The sequence below is a fragment of the Coregonus lavaretus genome (genome assembly GCF_964263955.1).
Source record: "Coregonus lavaretus genome assembly, contig: HAP1_SCAFFOLD_254, whole genome shotgun sequence".
Taxonomy (NCBI): domain Eukaryota; kingdom Metazoa; phylum Chordata; class Actinopteri; order Salmoniformes; family Salmonidae; genus Coregonus; species Coregonus lavaretus.
Window position 1 is genome coordinate 467,295 of NW_028157650.1, and position 21,167 is coordinate 488,461.

Below are 21,167 nucleotides of genomic sequence, written 5' to 3' on the forward strand. Positions count from 1 at the left end.
ATCACTAACGCTAGCATACATCTCTAACAATAAACAAGCCAGCAAACGTAATAGTAGCTAAAAATTCCCTGAAGTAATATAAACACCATAGTTAGGCTTGAAACCCAGTCAAAAGCCACATCACTATTTAACCAAACCCCACTGGACCTCTATGGGTAAAATAAAAGTATCCAGAAAGAAAATGTAACTACCTGGCATAGTGTGGCTGTAGCTATAGTAACACCCTGGTAAACTTAGCGAGCTGGCTAAATAGCGCAGTCAACATTAGCTATGATCCAACTTTACCTGGCCTGTCATTATGGCGCTAGCCATCTAGCCAGCCATCCAGTCAACATTAGCTATGATCCAACTTTACCTGGCCTGTCATTATGGCGCTAGCCATCTAGCCAGCCAGCCAGACGATCCTATGAGTCATTTGGTTGTATCCTCATGTTCTAACAGTTCACTATCCACTGTATCCAAGTTCAAAAGACAGTTCCTCCTGATGTAGTAGACGGGAACAAGTCAGGGAGTTCTTTCCTCATGTATGTTTCAGCCTTCTTCACAGAGTCAAATGTGCGCTCACCATTCTTGGTTTCCGTCCACAAAGTCGTCGGGTAGCAGCAGGCCGTATGCCGAGCCAGCCTGCCGCAGAAGCCTCTTCAGTGGGGAGAAAGCCATCCTCCTCTTGTGTAGTATGGGAGAAAGATCCGGAAAGATCATGATTCTGGCATCTCCGTACTTGAGCTCTCCCTTTGCTCGGGCAGCAGAGAGGATTCGGACAGTGTCCTGGTACCGTAGAAATGTAATGACAAATGCCCTGGGTGCAACCTGGGCAGGCAGCCGCCTCCGTAGGCTGCGATGGACCCTCTCCATTTCCAGTGGGTGCGCGGAAGTGGGTGGATCCAGAATTTTGGGAATCCATTCCTGTAGAAAGGAGATGGCGTCTCGTCCCTCCACGGCCTCCGGGAAATCTTGAAATCTCAAATTCAAGCACTTTTGGAAATGTTCGTAAGAATCTAATTTCTCCTCGAGTTTAGAGATGGCGTCTTCCAACTCCTTGTGCTTTTGATCCACTTCCAGGCGGACGTCCAGGATGGCAGCCTGTTGGTCAGCATGGTCTTTTTGTAACTTTGTCACTCGTTCCCTTTGTGACTTTCTGGTCTTTCTGGTCCCCTGTGACAACAAGCTTGGACCCCCTTGTGGCCCCTCTAAATGCGGAGTCTGAAATAATTATCACAGAATACATTTTTGCTCTCATGTTATTTTTTCTTTTTTACATCCGTTATTAGACAGTGGCAAAGCAGAACACTAAAGCAACCAACACATTTTCTAGTGGGACTCCTTTAGGCAGAACACAACAGTATCGTACCACATGGATCTGCAAGTTTTTTTCTATTCAGAAGTTGAAAGAAATTTGGCGCGAATAATATCGTTCAAGCAAGAAGAAGGAAATAAAGAGAGGCGAGCAACATGTTGAATATGTTGTATTTGTAACATCGTTAACTATTAAATGCATTACAGAAGTGTAACGTTAGATCAGCTAAAGTTAACCTGTCCGTTTGTTACTTTCTTTGTGAATTAATGAAGGAATTGGCTTGAATCCTGGGCTATGTATTCGTTTGCATTGTTTTTGGTTTAGTTTTGTAGCTAATTCTAACAGTCAGGCATCGAAAATGTATGGCAATATGAAAAAGGCTATAATATTTGATCAAAAACGCATGTTGCTGAGTGCTTTTACTTAAACCACACTCAGTAAACGCATTGTAACGTTAAAAGGTTAGACATGAAAGCTAGCTACCTAGCGAGTCAGTTATTTTCAGTAAATGAATGAATAAGCTTGGTCCCCATTGCTTTTGCTCTATAGTTGTCACCAACACGAAGAGAAAAAAGGACCATGTTTCTTCCAAAGAAAAGACAAGGCAGAAAGTCAGACAGAGCCAGAGGGTTCAGGTGTGGAGAGAGCAAGAGAGAGCAGAGAGAGACAGCAGGAAGACCATTGGAGAGACTGAGAGTGATGTCAGCCAATCCCGGGAGGAGCCACCGTTGCAGCCAGTGATGAACATGGACCCAAGAACTCTGATGGGGGACAGAAGGAGGAGCTTCAAGGCGGCCTGGTACCACATCCACCCCTGGCTTCAATATTCAAACAAATCAGAATCTGTGTTTTGTTACGCCTGTCTCAGAGACTGGATTTGATTCAAAATGGGGTTTTAACAACTGGAAGAAGGCAACTTACAAAGACGGGAGGATTTGCAATTCATGCAAGGTCTGAGCGGCACAAACAAGCAACGATTACATGGAGAGTCTATCAGAAAGCTGTAAAAAGTAATGCAACACTGGTAAATGCCCTAAACAAGGAACACAACAAACAGGTTCAAGAAAATGGGGACTATATTAAAACAATAGTAGAAGTACTACTACTTACAGCCACACAAAACATTGCACAAAGAGGACACGATGAGTCTGCAGAGTCTGATAATAAAGGGAACTTCATGGCAATCCTAGAAACAATAGCTAAGCATGACACAACTGTGGAAAAAAGGTTGACTTCCATTCATAATGCAAAATACACAAGCAAAGGGATTCAGAATGAGGTTCTGATTTGTTTGGCAGAAATGGTTCCAACAGAGATGATAGAAGAAGTGAAAGACAGTGAGGTCTTCAGCATAATGGCAGACGGAAAACAAAAGATGTTAAAACAAAAGGATCAGATATCTCCAGTACTCAGGTACTATTTCAGTGGAGCTGTCCATGAGAGCTGTCTCCACTTTGAATCGGCTGATCTACTAGATTCAGCAGGGCTTACTGACTAAATCATACACATATTAGAAAGTCATGGTCTTGAATACAAAACCAACCTAGTAGGCCAAGCATATGACGGTGCTTCAGTTATGAGTGGCAAGCATTCAGGCATCCAGGCAACGCATTAAAGAACAAGCAAAGCCTTTTACCTCCACTGCAGTGCACACTGTCTACACTTAGTTTTAGTGGATACAGTCAAAGCTGTCCCTGAGGTAGGACAGTTCTTCTCCTTACTAGAAAGACTGAATGTCTTCACATCGGGGTCATATGTGCATCAAAAATGGCTTAGCGTACAAAGAGAGATGTACCCAGGTGCACCTAGAGAGCTTCAGAGACTAAGTGACACTCGCTGGGCATGTCGATATATGGCTCTACATACTATTATGGATAGATTGCCTGCCGTTAAGCCAGTCCTGCAAGACATAGTCCAAGAACACAACGGTGACAGATCTGTTGAGGCACGAGGTCTGCTTGCACAGATAGATTTACAATTCATTGTGTTCCTTGTTCCACTCCATAAAGTTTTTGGAGAAGCAACATTTCTATCAGAGATGCTACAGTCTTCATCACTTGACCTGTCAAAGGCTGTTGATTTAGTTGAAGCCTTAGTTCAAACTTTGAATGACTACAGGGATGAGTCATTTTCTGATGACCTATGGAATGAAGTGTTGAACACAGCTGAGCAATGTGATACTGCAATACAGCCCCCTACAAAACCACCAAAAAAGCTCTCAATTTAATGGAGACTGTGTACTCAGTACAGTAGGTCAGAGGTCAGATTCAGAAATAGATTAAAGAAAGTTGTCGTACAACCTTTTTCTACCCTGTCTTAGATCAGATGCTCAATGAGCTCAACAGACGATTCTCTAGCAAAGTCTGTGACATAATGAATGGCGTCCAAACTCTAAACCCCAAAAGTGATGCATTTCTCAAAGAGAAGTCCCTGTTTCCATTTGCTAGAATGTATGAATCAAATATTGAGGACTTGGGGCATGAACTACATCAGTTCAGAATAATTTGACAAAGGAAAATCCAGAGTGGCATGCAGAGACCCTCCAGTGTAGTAGAGATAGCATTATTCATTCAGCCTTATAAAGAAGTTTTCTTTCAGCTCTTTAAACTGTGCAAAATAGCTGTTTCAATCCCTGTTAGTACCGCTTCTTCTTTTTCTGCACTAAAGCTGGTGAAAACGTATCTTAGGTCCACAATGTCAGATGAAAGATTAAGCAATTTAGGTGTATTAAGTATTGAGTCAAGGAGGGCAAAGGCCTTGAATCCAGATGAATTTGCGGATCTTTTTGCAATAAACCACAAAAACCGTAGAATACAGTTGATGTAACTGATAGTGAATATGTAATGCAAATAACAAAATGTAAATGCAAATAATAAATAGTTGAATGATTATAAACATAGTCATTTGTCTATTAATGTCTGCAATGCAGTGAAGAAAACGACATGACAACAATAATGTGTGATGTAACTGGCCCCTCTAACAGTACAACTGGCCCCAGCCTGGCCCCTCCCACTGGGAATGTTCTAGAACCACCACTGCTGCTACGGCGACATTGGCCCAGTTATTGTTGAATAATAATGAAGCTAGGTCAATTCAATTCAAATAATATAGCTAGTAACTTCAAAATACTTACAGCTGAAATACACTGCCGTTTTCTTTGTGAACATGGTGAGATGGAGGAAGCCGCATCCACATGTAGAGTTGTGGGGGAGGGGACAAGTTTCCCAAATAGACACTGGCTTTGGATCAGGTTTAAATTCCTCCCACTAATGATCCTTGTTAGGTTTGGGGGAGGGGAAGCTGATCCTAGATCTGTATCTAGGGGAAACTTCACCCCAGCAAAGAGAGATGGGGGAAGAGGAGGAGAGAGAGCGTTGCTCTCAGGATTGACAGATCATGTACAAAATCTACCAGTAGGAAATTGGTGTCAGAATATAATATCTGACCTTTAGCAGTTCTAATGTCTTCATTTGCTCCATTTCATTAGTCTTGTTGATTGATTGCTGAAATCTAGTTTCACAGGTGAGATGGTGTTGATGAAGAGCATCCATCCGTTTTAGTACTGCATTAATAGTAATGCATTCATAGACATATAGTTGATACTGGTGGTCCTACCCATCCCCCACTTCACTCCATTAACCCTACACTTGCTGCTCACTTGGTGGTTTGTCTAAATGTATCTGACTTTAGGTCAGTTTTTAAGGTTCAGAAGGTAAAGATTGTGTTCGGCTGTGTCAGGAGCACTAGTGGTAGTGCTGCCGCTCCCAGATCACACATTGCCCTATATAAGTATATACTGTAGCAAGCTGAACCCAACACCTACCAACTACCACCTTCTGATCTCTTGGAGTAATGGATAAGGTGTTGGCTTGATAGTCGCTGGACCCGGGTTCGAGTCCCGGTTGGAGCTATCCCTTAATTCGTTACATTGGTGTCAGAAGTGGGATAGTGCCTGTGAGGCCATCAAAGAGGCGTGTACACGTGAGAGACTTGCTATAAAGAAGTGTGGGGGCATGCTCTCCCCAAGGAAGGGGGTAATGTAGCGACCTTAATCCAACACCTAGCCACAACATCGAGAGGTTCGGACCTCTTGGCGTAGCGCTTGTTGTGTTCTGACTTCTAAACATGAAATATACTTATTCATGTCACTGAGGGAGAGAGGGGAATGTATAATGTTTCCATTCTGTCAGGATATGTTATTGTTAGTCATCAGGGATCCTATTGGAGGAGAAGAGACACAGTCTGGTACAAGTCAACATGACAGCCGTGAGTTGGGGAGGAGTGAGCAATTTGGGCAGAGGTCAGGTTAGATGAAGTGAGGAAGAACATATATCACTAATCTTCTGGATAGCAACAGAGGTGTATTGGCTGTTCAGATGTGGAAGGAGGGGCTCAGCATAGGAGAAAGGGTTAAATACCAGTGCTTGTGTGAATATGTTCTTTGTCTTATGCAGCTGTATGATCCAATGGGTGAATAAACTTGGTTTGAGCTTTTCTAAACGTCCCTGAGTTTTACTAGGTTCATTTAGAACCTAACACGCTTATGGTGTTGGCTTGACAGTTGATGGACCCAGGTTCAAAACCCGTTTGGGGCTACCCCCTGAATTCACTACAATATATTTGTTTGCCTACGGGCAGGGAGACCCGGGTTTGAGACGAAAGGGGAATTACACCGTTGCTGTTTGCATAAAAACACTACATTGGTGGAAGCAGTGGAATGGTGCCTTGGGAGAGGTTTGCACATTTCATGGGCGGGATCTGTACCCAGGTGTCCCATGGGAAAAAACAGTGTCTTGACCATTAGACCAAGAGGTAATGCCTTCTTGACCTGAGGGTGACACTGATTTTGAAGTTGAAGGCAGGACTACCTCATTACCAGATCATGAGACAGACTCATGTTTTCTACACACATGGGATAGTGGAAAAGGAACTTTGCCTAGAAAGCCCATGCTAGAAGTGTTAGGAGGTGGAAGTTAGAGAATTAGTCCAGTAACTGAAAGGTCACTGGTTTGAGTCCTGAGCCAGACAACAAATGTTATTTATCAAATCTGATAGTAAGATATTGAAACCATATACAATATGCACTAGAAATGGTTGTAATGAAAACCTGAGACACTCCTATAGACCTATGGAATTATGAGGGGGGGGGGGGGGGGATTATGTATTTCTGAAAGATATCAAGTAATTTAGGATTTGAAGTCAATTCTTGCGTGGGAAACTGCAGTCTGGTTTGTTTGTCTGAGTGAACAGAGCAGTTGGGGGAGGGGAATACACATACAATGTTTCAATCTCCAACTGTCTTGTTTCACAGACTCCTGTGAGAGAGAATATAGTAGACGGTTGCTGTCAAAAAGTGATTGGTGAGTTTTCCTGTGTCCTGTGTTTATGACCTTTTAAGGACATCCTGTCCGGACGTTCTCTTCACTATTTAGGGTGTGCTTATGTAACTTGATAGTGCAGCTGTTTCTTTGAAGTAAAGCACATTGATGGGGAATATATGATCTATTATGCTGTGAGAGAAAGAGCACATATTTACCTGATTTGTTAAATATTAATAGTTAACAATGAATATGATTAACAATAGTAGAGACATTTCTTAACTACCAATGCTGTGCTTTTGGTAAGGATGGTTCCCTCTAGCTCCCTGCAGCTGGTCTGGGCGTGTAGTCAAGGACATGGGATAGAGATCAACTGGAGGAACAGGTAGACCTGGTAGCTCCCTGCAGCTGGTCTGGGCGTGTAGTCAAGGACATGGGATAGAGATCAACTGGAGGAACAGGTAGACCTGGTAGCTCCCTGCAGCTGGTCTGGGCGTGTAGTCAAGGACATGGGATAGAGATCAACTGGAGGAACAGGCAGACCTGGATTGTTTCAATTTCTCGTTGCTTCCACACAGACACAAGAAGAAACCCAGGTGGCTCCTGATCTGCCAGGGAGAGGCGTGCTTGTATGAAAAGCAGAGATTGTTTTGGACAATTTGCAGAACTTATGAAAAGCTATACAAATCCTGTTGACTCTGTATTAACTTCTGCCTGCAATTGCATAACTAAAGATATTTTACATATACTCAGAAGCCGTGTCATTTTCTAGTTTAAAGTTTAAAGTTTGTTTAAGAATAAGAGAATATCAGCACTGTGCAAAGAACCCTCTACAACATGTTTGAAATAAAACGTAATGGCCTGGTGATTGATGTGTCGTGTACTGACCTAGTTGAACTTAAAGTTTGAACTGTTTGAAAAATGTGAAACAGTTGGGAATTTTTGTAGTGAACTTATGGAGCTGCTGTGTAGTGAGCTTGTGACCCCTTGTAGAATGAAAAAGTAATTTCTGGGTAGGTCTGCCTGAGTATAAGTAAGTCTTAGCCTTGTCCTGTGAACACTACGAGTGACAAGAAACCTCAAGAGAGATCAACCACAGAAAACTCCAGAAAACACGTCTCCTAGACTAATTCTAGGTGTGTTGTGTCCTTCATGTCTGGGCCACAAGGACAAAACCGTGGCCTCGATGCCATTCTTTGTGATGCACCTGATTCTTTTAATGGTGGGATTGATATGAGTGGAGGCCAACCGGACGATTCAACAGTGAAGATTTTCACACACAGCTGTCTCAATAACCTTTTTCAGCCAAAAACCGCAGGAGTTTTTCTCCTGCGTTTCGCATGAGGTAATGTCTTAAGATAAGACTTGCTCTATGTCAGATCTAAAAGGCCCTGAATGGAACATCCCTGCCTGGGTACGCACTGGAAGAGGAAGTCTGTGGGCCAGATGATTTGAAAGTCATACGAATCTCTTCAGTAGCGTAGAGTCCAGACTCCAAAGTGTAAGTTTTAGGTTGTTCTGAATTCAATAGCGCAAATGCCACCAAATCTGTTAGTTTGTATGTATTTTTAAACGCTTGCACAGAGGTCAACTATTGTGTGCCTGTCTTTAGCTTCAAGTGGCGAGATTGGTTTAAGGTGCTTGATATGATGAAACAAGTGCAACAGTTTTTCCACCACCGTGAACATTTACGAAGATGGTCCCTTCTGTTCTCAAGACAGAACTTGGGCTTATCGGCAAGAAGGTTGATCTATCATCGAAAAGAAAACATGCAAAACCTTGAAGGCCATGGAGAGCCTGCGTGGAAGAGGCAACGTCTGAGTCCCTCACAGCTTGAAGACGGGGATTTGGAGACTGATGGGGGTGTCGGGTTACAAAAGGCCCCTGAAAAGGAGAAAAATGCTGATTATTATAATAATTATACATTTAAACATGTTTATGATCCATATAAAGGTTTAGTAGTAAACATTAGTGTCATAGTTTAATATTCAATATTGTTTAGTGAACTTTAATAACTTGTATATAAATGCTTCCATTTCTGTAGAAACATTTTAGAAGAAAATAAAAGGTTTGAAAGAAAATTGTATTTACCTTCAATGAATTACAGCTCTCTCTCTCTTTCTCCGTCCCTCCCCTATCTATCTCTCTCTCTCTCTCTCTCTCTCTCTCTCTCTCTCTCTCTCTCTCTCTCTCTCTCTCTCTCTCTTCTCCGTCCCTCCCCTATCTCTCTCTCTCTCTCTCTCTCTCTCTCTCTCTCTCTCTCTCTACACAAGAGCCACTGGTTCTTTGGGTTGTGTGAGCGTGTGTGGTGTTTCTTTAAAACAACTGTTTTGTAAACCTGTTTACCCTTTTAGAAAGAGTTCTCAGCTATCCATATTTTAATGGTCAACAGTTTGCTCATCTAGGGGGTCCCTTACACACAAGGGAACTGAATGTACACATGGGGTCCCCCAAGTGTCTTTTAAACTACTTTTTTAAAACCTGTTTAACCTTTTCAAAATAGATCTCGGGGGGGGTGAGTCCTGGAATGTCCGCGAAGCGTCCGAGGATGGAATGTCCAGTGGATGTCTCAGTCAATTAAAAACAAAAAAGGTAATTGTATTCTTTAAGATGTCCCGTTTTACTGCTGACCTAAACAGATCCATTTGACCCCATAAAAGAGCGTCCGTGGGATGTCTAAGTCAACCAAGAAAAAAGACCCAGAGGACCAGAAGGCCTGAAGACATACATTACATTTTACATTTTAGTCATTTAGCAGACGCTCTTATCCAGAGCGACTTACAGTTAGTGAGTGCATACATTATTATTATTATTATTTTATTTTTTTATACCCCCCGTGGGAAAGGAACCCACAACCCTGGCGTTGCAAACGCCATGCTCTACCAACTGAGCTACATCCCTGCCGGCCATTCCCTCCCCTACCCTGGACCAATTGTGCGCCGCCCCATGGGTCTCCCGGTCGCGGCCGGCTACAACAGAGCCTGGATTCGAACCAGGATCTCTAGTGGCACAGCTAGCACTGCGATGCAGTGCCTTAGACCACTGTGCCATACATCTTCAAGAGACTCCTTGAATCATTTATTCCTCATGGAGCATTTTGAAGGTGAGTTGAATTTTCATTATGATGAAGGCTTTTATATCTAACTATGCATATATATATATATATATATATATAATTTATGTTGTATATTATAAATGAATGTTTTTAATAATGTATTGTATAAAATGATATAGTATATAATGAATGAGATGTTGTGTTATTGATTTTTTTAAACGAGAATGGACTCTACCTACATATGTATATATCCTACTGTTTATACCAAACAAATGTCAATTTTATGTGACATGTCTCAAGGTGTCTCAGAACCCATGAAAATGCATGCCAAACCAAGTCTCTACTCAAGAGTGGACCACTGGCTCCAGCTTGTGGATGTACAGTTACATCACAGTTATAGAAAACAATTACTAGTCAAATGATTATGTGTGTGTGTGTGTGTATCTAGAATGTTAGTATAATATTATATATATATATATATATATATATATATATATATATATATATATATATATATATATATATATATATATATATCTACCTACATATGTATTTATCCTGCTGTTTTTACCAAACAAATTTCTATTTTATGTGAAGTGTCAAATCAAGAGTGGACCACTGGCTCCACCTAGTGGAGGTTCAGTTACATCACAGTTAAAGAAAAATATTACTAGTCAATTGAATGTGTGTGTCTGTGTGTGTGTGTGTCTAGAATGTCAGTATAATATTATATATATCTCTCTCTTCCTACATATGTATTTATCCTACTGTTTTTACCAAACAAATTTCAATTTTATGTGAAGTGTCTCAAAGTGTCTCGGAGCCATGAAAATGCATGCCAAACCAAGTCTCTACTCAAGAGTGGACCACTGGCTCCACCTTGTGGATGTACAGTTACATCACAGTTATAGAAAACAATTACTAGTCAAATGATTATGTGTGTGTGTGTGTGTATCTAGAATGTTAGTATAATATTATATATATATATCTACCTACATATGTATTTATCCTGCTGTTTTTACCAAACAAATTTCTATTTTATGTGAAGTGTCTAATCAAGAGTGGACCACTGGCTCAACCTAGTGGATTATCAGTTACATCACAGTTATAGAAAAATAATAACCTAGCGACTTGCTTATGTATGTGTGTGTGTGTGTGTGTGTGTGTGTGTGTGTGTGTGTGTGTGTGTGGACTGTATCTAGCACGATAGTATACTATTCTATATCACTCAATGTATAACAAGTTTTTTTTCAAATTTTTAACAGTGTTTTAATATTTGTTTTTTGAAGAATACAGCAGGTGTAGACCTTACAGTGAAATCCTGACTTACAAGCCCTTAACCAACAATGCAGCTTTAAGAAAAAAAAGTGTTAAGAAAGTATTTGTTAAAATAAACAGAAGTATAAAGTAAAAATATCTTCCATGGTTGTAAATCTTGCTTTCTGCCCCAGGCCATGTGTGTCTTAACCCAGAAGACTTTGGGGGAAATGTACCAGGAGTTCCAAGACAAGTGGTCCTCTTTCCAGGCTGCTTATGGGGTGAAAGGGAAGGTGATGTGGGAGTGGTCTAAGGCACTGCATCGCAGTGCTAGCTGTGCCACTAGAGATCCTGGTTCGAATCCAGGCTCTGTCGTAGCCGGCCGTGACCGGGAGACCCATGGGGCGGCGCACAATTGGCCCAGCGTCGTCCAGGGTAGGGGAGGGAATTGATAAAAGCAGCTGTTTACCCTCCCCTGGGGCTTGTTTTTGTCAAAATTCCCTGCGTGTAAACTTGGAATCAATCACACGCTTAGTTGAGGGTTTTATAAACGACCGAAATAGTGTTTTAGAAATGTTGAAACTCCTACAAAATGATTGTTAGTGATTAAAAGGGGTTCCATCTACGTAATGCCCCACTTACTAAAAGATTCCGGGTCGTCTGTGACAAGAGATGACTTTTACCTGACGGGACCACCTTACCCTTTGGTTACTGACTTTATGTTCCAATCCTTTTACCTGACGGGACCACCTTACCCTTTGGTTACTGACTTTATGTTACAATCCTTTTACCTGACGGGACCACCTTACCCTTTGGTTACTGACTTTATGTTACAATCCTTGTGTGTCTTAACCCTGAAGATACAATGGATGCTGTAGAAGGTTTTCATCCTAGGTTGCAACTACCATTTTCAGCCTTAATCGCAGGACCATCCAATAGCGGCAAAACTTGTTTTGTAAAAAGGATTTTAGAGAATTCTGAACATGTATTATCTCAGAAACCTGACAATATTGTGTGGTGTTATTCATGTTATCAACTTTTGTATGATGAGTTGTTGAAGAAAATAAAAATCTAATTTGTTGAAGGAATACCAGCAATCCTGTCTGATGATGAATTCTTACCTCCTGCTGTTTTTGGATGATATGGTTTTTGCCGGTAGTGAACATCCTGAAATAGCTCAAGCTTTTACTCAATATACTCATCATCAAAACTTGTCAGTGTGATACTTCGTACAAAATGTGTTTCACCAAGGTAAAAATAGCCGTACCATTAGTTTGAACGCCAATTACTTGGTTTTGTTCAGAAACCCTAGAGACAAACTACAAATAAACATTCTAGCCGTAAATCCTACTTTATGGAAATCAATGAGGACGCCACCAAAGCTCTGTTTTCTTATTTAATCGTGGATTTAAAATCGGTTGGACACAGAGTGTGATGGCCAATAAAATGTACTTAGTACCTAAACAAGATTTGGATAGACGTTGTTATGGAAACAGGTATCCTGTATGTGTGTTTGTTTTCCCTCTCCTTCAGCCCTAATCACAGGTGTCCCTTGTTTTCCTGATTGGTGGTCGTTGGGGTGTCCCACCTGTCTGACATCCGTTCGTCTGCTGATTGCTGAGGTGGACCAATCAGTGGACGTTCCTCAGTATTGCCCCGCCTGTTTCTGGTTTTGCATTACCATATCGAATCCCCTGGTTTTAAAAGCCAGTCAGTTGTGTTTTCTGACAGAGACTCTCTTTCTCTGTGAGTGTGGCAACTGTGGTGTCTTGTTTTTTGTATACTCACTCGTTTGCTGTCTAGTCCATATTGGACCTATGTTGTTTGCTGTCTAGTCCATATTGGACCTATGTTGTTTGCTCTCTAGTCCATATTGGACCTATGTTGTTTGCTGTCTAGTCCATATTGGACCTATGTTGTTTGCTGTCTAGTCCATATTGGACCTATGTTGTTTGCTGTCTAGTCCATATTGGACCTATGTTGTTTGCTGTCTAGTCCATATTGGACCTATGTTGTTTGCTGTCTAGTCCATATTGGACCTATGTTGTTTGCTGTCTAGTCCATATTGGACCTATGTTGTTTGCTGTCTAGTCCATATTGGACCTATGTTGTTTGCTGTCTAGTCCATATTGGACCTATGTTGTTTGCTGTCTAGTCCATATTGGACCTATGTTGTTTGCTGTCTAGTCCATATTGGACCTATGTTGTTTGCTGTCTAGTCCATATTGGACCGATGTTGTTTGCTGTCTAGTCCATATTGGACCTATGTTGTTTGCTGTCTAGTCCATATTGAACCTATGTTGTTTGCTGTCTAGTCCATATTGGACCTATGTTGTTTGTTCCTGGGGAAAGGTGGGTTTAACAGGTGGCCCTTGGGCCTACACTACCCGTAGGACAACCTTGTCTAAACACACTAGTTAGACCTGAGGGGACCACCCACTGTATTTTAATATGGTTAACAGTAAGCTTAGCGGTTCTTGAGGCAGGCAAGATCAGTTTAGGATTTGTTGACTTTATTGTTTCATTCCTTGGGTCCAGCTCAGGTCCTTTTTCCCCAAACCGTTTACCGTGTGTTTTATAATAAACATTGTGTTTGACCGTAACAGTTTGTTTTGTCTGTGTATTTTGTTCTCACTGTCCCTTGTCAATATTCTAATTCGCATGTTATGTTATGGGACTCTGTTCCATCCACCCTAGACTTTTAAAGCCACGGGGTTCGTAACACTCAGGCAGAAACCGGAATGTTCTATTCTGGCCAGGCCCATCTTTGCAAAGAAAACACCATTTAATTCTATCTCTATTTGAACTAATTAGGTAGTTTTGTTGTGATCAACCAGGAAATCCTAACAATTCAGGTAAATAACGCCACAGTCAGGCAGAAAAGTCTGAATGTTCTATCATAAAGTGAGTACAATTAGTTTCCCTGGCTGATATTGCTTCTACATAGAAATACTATGAGAGTTAATGAATAGATGCCATTCACTGCTATAAACCTGTCTCCAATATAATCAGCTAGTTTCCACAGACCCACCGCGGACCTTCGCGTGTAAAGGCCTTTTATGGTCTGTTTTGGCAACGAGCCCAGATGATCCCAATAATGTAGGTTGCCTATTAACCGATGCCCTCCTCTGGTGTGTTCTATTGTGAACTGTCTGGGACTCCTTGTTGTTTCTCTGTTTACTACTCAAACATATTTCACTGATTAAGTCTATGACAAAATTAACTGCAAATATATTAGCGTAACTAGACTACACAGAACATGGCGGACCCACTGTAAAATGAGAGGCTTTTTATGGTATTAAAACGTGTCCCAGTCCAACATGCCTAGCTCTGCCCACTGGGGCCTGGTTGACGGAGCGCTCTCTGAAAGAAGTCCTCGTATCGTCGTATTCCACCGGATAGAGTTGTCTCATCACACCGGCAGTAGCAGTTCTGTCTCCTCATATTTATCCGTCATCAAGTAGCGTGTCCCCTTCACTGGATTAGGACGCGCTGTTTGAGAGCGTTGCTCTGAAAGTGCTGCTGCTGCTGTCGGTGCTCTCCCCCGACATGCCCGCTCCAAATAGGCCATTTATCTTTTAATGCAGTCATCTCGCTTTTCATTTCAAGCGTCTTTTTTATGCTTCGCTTGTTTGTAACAATTGCAAAGACATTCGCAACGTTGTATTTGTAGTCCAACTTCATTGTGAAGTTATCGGCGGTCACAGAGAGACAGATAAAACAAGTTGATTTTATGTTTAGTGGAGGTCTTCTGTGCATGAAGAGACGCAGTAGTGAAACAACGCATCTAACGACGCAATTGGCTGTTCTACGAGTGGTCTGAGGCAGTCGGTAAATAATGAGCATTTTCAAGTGCACTTGAACTTTAGTAACGATGGTTTTTGGGGAAACAGCTCGGAGATTTAACAATGCTCCTACAAAGGTTCTACTGATAAACTTAGCCTTAAGATGCTTTTTGGGAAACCGGGCCCAGATGGTCTCCGTAGGAAATGTTGTGAAAATATTGGGCTTAGGCTACATTCCCTGTTATTTAGACTCAACACCGATTTGTAGGTGATCAGTCCTGCTACTGATAGCCAATGGGAACTGATCTGAACAGGTTTAGGCTGGTCATCTAGGATATGTAGGCCATATCTGAAGTACAGTACCAGTCAAAAGTTTGGACACACCTACTCATTCCAGGGTTTTTCTTTCTTTCTTTTTTTACATTACATTTTTACATAGGGTCCAGAGTTTTACTGGTTAGGTTAAGAGATAAGGATAAACTCTGGGCCCCAGGAGGTAAAATTGCCCCCCTACTCTGGGACCTATGGTGCCACCAGTCTGGTACTCTGGGCCCCAGGAGGTAAATGGCCCCCCTACTCTGGGACCTATGGTGCCACCAGTCTGGTACTCTGGGCCCCAGGAGGTAAATGGCCCCCCTACTCTGGGACCTATGGTGCCACCAGTCTGGTACTCTGGGCCCCAGGAGGTAAATGGCCCCCCTACTCTGGGACCTATGGTGCCACCAGTCTGGTACTCTGGGCCCCAGGAGGTAAATGGCCCCCCTACTCTGGGACCTATGGTGCCACCAGTCTGGTACTCTGGGCCCCAGGAGGTAAATGGCCCCCCTACTCTGGGACCTATGGTGCCACCAGTCTGGTACTCTGGGCCCCAGGAGGTAAATGGCCCCCCTACTCTGGGACCTATGGTGCCACCAGTCTGGTACTCTGGGCCCCAGGAGGTAAATGGCCCCCCTACTCTGGGACCTATGGTGCCACCAGTCTGGTACTCTGGGCCCCAGGAGGTATAATGGCCCCCCTACTCTGGGACCTATGGTGCCACCAGTCTGGTACTCTGGGCCCCAGGAGGTAAATGGCCTCCCTACTCTGGGACCTATGGTGCCACCAGTCTGGTACTCTGGGCCCCAGGAGGTAAATGGCCCCTCTACTCTGGGACCTATGGTGCCACCAGTCTGCTTCCAGTTGTCAGTTATCATCAGGTATGTGGATGATCAGGGCGTTATTCAGGAATGTTTTTTGGGCTACTTTGATGTGTCAAGTGGGCGAGATGCGAACTCTGTGTTTAACTTCATGGAGAAACTTGTTGTTCAAACCTATGAGTGCGCAGCTGTAATGGAATGTATCTGCTATGTGTATTTCCAGCTAAGTCCCCTCCTGTTCCCTGATTTAAGAGGTGATGACCACTCCACTCTACTACCATTGTCAACTCTGTCCTGACATGAACTGAAGCCACGTCTCATGTGTCCGCTCATCCACTGGCACATTGAAATGTTTCCTCTCCAAGCACTGTGAGTACCCCTATCAATTTTCTCTCGTTACTGTATGTAGAGTCAATCACATACAGAAACACAATGACATTATTACACATCAATGATTTTACTCCTTGCTTGGACTATCTCCTTCTCAGCTCTTTGGTCTCTAACTGTGTAGTGTGTTGTGTTGTTGTTTATTGTCTTCCCAGTCAAATCCTGTCCTGCACTGAAGTCAAGCCTCTGAACATCTCAACACATGCCTCGTACCCTCATTCAACCACTGCTGTGATCCCTTCCCAACACTGTGGAAGTAGCCCCCTCATCCAATCACTGCTGTGATCCCTTCCCAGCACTGTGGAAGCAGCCCTCTCATCCAATCACTGCTGTGATCCCTTCCCAACACTGTGGAAGTAGCCCCCTCATCCAATCACTGCTGTGATCCCTTCCCAACACTGTGGAAGTATCCCTCTCATTCCCATTCCCCATAATATTGTACTATAAATGTCTTTATTAAATGCTTTAGGTTAAAATAATTATTCTTTGACGATTTTTGAAACACACTTTGACATCTCCGTGCGTTCCGCGCCTATACCGTTGGTCTCCCATCCTCCTTGATTTATCAAGTCACCAGCCTCCGCTGCTTTGTTACCAGTACAGTAGAGGAAAGACCCTTCTTCTTGGATAGACAGTAGTATGAATACCTGTGTTACCAGTACAGTAGAGGAAAGACTCTTCTTCTTGGATAGACAGTAGTATGAATACCTGTGTTACCAGTACAGTAGAGGAAAGACTCTTCTTCTTGGATAGACAGTAGTATGAATACCTGTGTTACCAGTACAGTAGAGGAAAGACCCTTCTTCTTGGATAGACAGTAGTATGAATACCTGTGTTACCAGTACAGTAGAGGAAAGACCCTTCTTCCTTGACACGCCCCAGCAGCAGTAGATGCAGCAAGGTTGATCTGCTCCTGTTTGGGAGACATCCAACAGAAACCAACCACCTCACACTCCAGCCACTCCAGGTGGTCTTGATGCATTGTGGGAGGTCAGCAGGTACTTGGTCCACCTTCTAAGTTCCACTGATTTTGGTGGCCAGAAGGGTGACATAAGCACCTGCTGCCAACTATATGAAGCAGAAACAATAAACAATCAATGATCACATATCTCCAAGTAGTGTTTTCCATATCTTGGATGTGTAACTACAGGATGTGTAACTACAGGATGTGTAACTACAGGATGTGTAACTACAGGATGCGTAACTACAGGATGTGTAACTACAGGATGTGTAGCTACAGGATGTGTAACAACAGGATGTGTAGCTACAGGATGTGTAACTACAGGATGTGTAACTACAGGATGTGTAACTACAGGATGTGTAACTATAGGATGTGTAACTACAGGATGTGTAACAACAGGATGTGTAGCTACAGGATGTGTATCTACAGGATGTGTAACTACAGGATGTGTAACTACAGGATGTGTAACTACAGGATGTGTAACAACAGGATGTGTAACTACAGGATGTGTAACTACAGGATGTGTAGCTACAGGATGTGTAACTACAGGATGTGTAACAACAGGATGTGTAACTACAGGATATGTAGCTACAGGATGTGTAACTACAGGATGTGTAACTACAGGATGTGTAACTACAGGATGTGTAACTACAGGATGTGTAGCTACAGGATGTGTAACTACAGGATGTGTAACTACAGGATGTGTAACTACTGGATGTGTAACTACAGGATGTGTAACAACAGGATGTGTAACTACAGGATGTGTAACAACAGGATGTGTAGCTACAGGATGTGTAACTACAGGATGTGTAACTAAAGGATGTGTAACTACAGGATGTGTAACTATAGGATGTGTAACTACTGGATGTGTAACTACAGGATGTGTAACAACAGGATGTGTAGCTACAGGATGTGTAACAACAGGATGTGTAACTACAGGATGTGTAACTACAGGATGTGTAACAACAGGATGTGTAACTATAGGATGTGTAGCTACAGGATGTGTAACAACAGGATGTGTAACTACAGGATGTGTAACTACAGGATGTGTAACAACAGGATGTGTAACTACAATGATGTGTAGCTACAGGATGTGTAACTACAGGATGTGTAACAACAGGATGTGTAACTACAGGATATGTAGCTACAGGATGTGTAACTACAGGATGTGTAACTACAGGATGTGTAACTACAGGATGTGTAACTACAGGATGTAACTACAGGATGTGTAACTACAGGATGTGTAACTACAGGATGTGTAGCAACAGGATGTGTAACTACAGGATGTGTAACTACAGGATGTGTAACTACAGGATGTGTAAATCCAGTATTTAAAATGAAGTAATGTGTCAAATGGATGAATCTCCACGCCTGCACCATGTCTCACACATGCTGGACATTGTCCTGGACTCATTCCTTCACTGCTTTGTGGGAGAAGGCTGCCTTCAGCTGAGTCAGTGTCCTTCTTGAGGCTTCACCGTGGTCTGAAAAGAGACAATCCATTATGTCCTTAAGGATGTCTGTTAATTATACATTTGAGGTTTCACACAGAACAATGTCAATTTGGATGGATTATTTAGATTCAAGGCTCCAATTGTCGTTTATTCTGCACAGATTGGCAGAGTCAATATCATTTCCTTATATTCATAGTTTCCTACGTCATAACGTATGAGTGGGTGTGAATACTTGTTTCAATACCTTTTGGTTATTAACAAATGTACATTGTTGTATTTCTATGTAATCACCTGGAGGAGTAGATTCTCTTTGTGGAATTCCTGTGGTGCCTCAATAAGACCTTCCAGTCTTGCAGTGGCTGTTGCTCCAGTGTTGTGTGATCTTTTACAGTGGATCATCCGCTCAACACTGAGGCCATCTCCACAGGACAGGTACCAAGGCCCCTATCCACAACCAGAACATACAGGTGGAGAGGCTCCATTATCTTCTCTGCAGATCCTCTCAAGCTCTGTCAGGTTGGATGGGGAGCGTCGCTGCACAGCTATTTTCAGGTCTCTCCAGAGTTGTTCCATCGGGTTCAAGTCCGGTCTCTGGCTGGGCCATTCAAGGACATTCAGAGACTTGTCCTGAAGACACTCCTGTGTTGTCCTGGCTGTGTGCTTAGGGTCGTTGTCCTGTTGGAAGGTGAACCTTCACCCCAGTCTGAGGTCCTGAGCACTCTGGAGCAGTTTTTCATCATGGATCTCTCTGTACTTTGCTCCGTTTATCGTTCCCTTGATCCTGACTAGACTCCCAGTCCCTGCCGCTGAAAAACATCCCCACAGCATGATGCTACCACCACCATGCTTCACCGTAGGGATGGTGCCAGGTTTCCTCCAGACCTGACGCATGGCTTTCAGGCCAAATAGTTCAATCTTGGTTTCATCAGAGCAGAGAATCTTGTTTCTTATGGTCTGAGAGTCCTTTAGGTGCCTTTTGGCAAACTCCAAGCAGGTGTCATGTGCCTTTTACTGAGGAGTGGCTTCCGTCTGGCCATTCTACCATAAAGGCCTGATTGGTGGAGTGCTGCAGAGATGGTTGTCCTTCTGGAAGGTTCTTCCATCTCCACAGAGGAACTCTGGAGCTCTATCAGAGTGACAATCAGGTTTTTGGTCAACTCCCTGACCAAGGCCCTTCTCCCCTGATTGCTCAGTTTGGCTGGGTGGCCAGCTCTAGGAAGAGTCTTGGTGCATCCACTTGGTGCAACTTCTTCCATTTAAGAATGATGAAGGCCACTGTGTTCTTGGGGAACTTCAGTGCTGCAGAAATGTTTTGGTACCCTTCCCCAGATCTGTGCCTCGACACAATCCTGTCTCGGAGCTCAACAGACAATTCCTTCGACCTCATGGCTTGGTTTTTGCTCTGACATGCACTGTCAACTGTGGGACCTTATATAGACAGGTGTGTGTGTGCCTTTCCAAATCATGTCCAATCAATTGAATTTACGACAGGTGGACTCCAATCAAGTTGTAAAGACATCTCAAGGATGATCAATGGAAACAGGATGCACCTGAGCTCAATTCCGAGTCTCATAGCAAAGGGTCTGAATACTTATGTAAATAAGGCATTTCCGTTTTTTTTTTTTTTTTATACATTTGCAAACATTTCTAAACCTGTTTTTTCGCTTCATGATTATGGGGTATTGTGTGTGTATATTGAGTTTTTTTTTATTTAATTCATTTTAGAATAAGGCTGTAACTTAACTATGTGGAAAAAGGAGTCTGAATACTTTCCGACTGCACTTATTTTGGGAAATGCCATTTGGAAGATATATTGTTGTTTTTACTGAACTATCCCAATCATAAATAGAATGTTACTGTCACGGATCCCCCTGGTACTGCTGCTCATTCCGTTCACCAGCTCCGGAGGTCTACGTCACCGGCTTTCTAGACGCCACTGATATGGATCATTACCACCAACCCCGGACTGTCTTGTCTCATTACCACACCTGGTTCCCATTCCCCCTGATTAGTATGTGTATATATGGGCCCTCTGTTCCCCATTCCCCCTGATTAGTATGTGTATATATGGGCCCTCTGTTCCCCATTCCCCCTGATTAGTATGTGTATATATGGGCCCTCTGTTCCCCATTCCCCCTGATTAGTATGTGTATATATGGGCCCTCTGTTCCCCATTCCCCCTGATTAGTATGTGTATATATGGGCCCTCTGTTCCCCATTCCCCCTGATTAGTATGTGTATACATGGGCCCTCTGTTCCCCATTCCCCCTGATTAGTATGTGTATATATGGGCCCTCTGTTTCCCATTCCCCCTGATTAGTATGTGTATATATGGGCCCTCTGTTCCACATTCCCCCTGATTAGTATGTGTATATATGGGCCCTCTGTTCCACATTCCCCCTGATTAGTATGTGTATATATGGGCCCTCTGTTCCCCATTCCCCCTGATTAGTATGTGTATATATGGGCCCTCTGTTCCACATTCCCCCTGATTAGTATGTGTATATATGGGCCCTC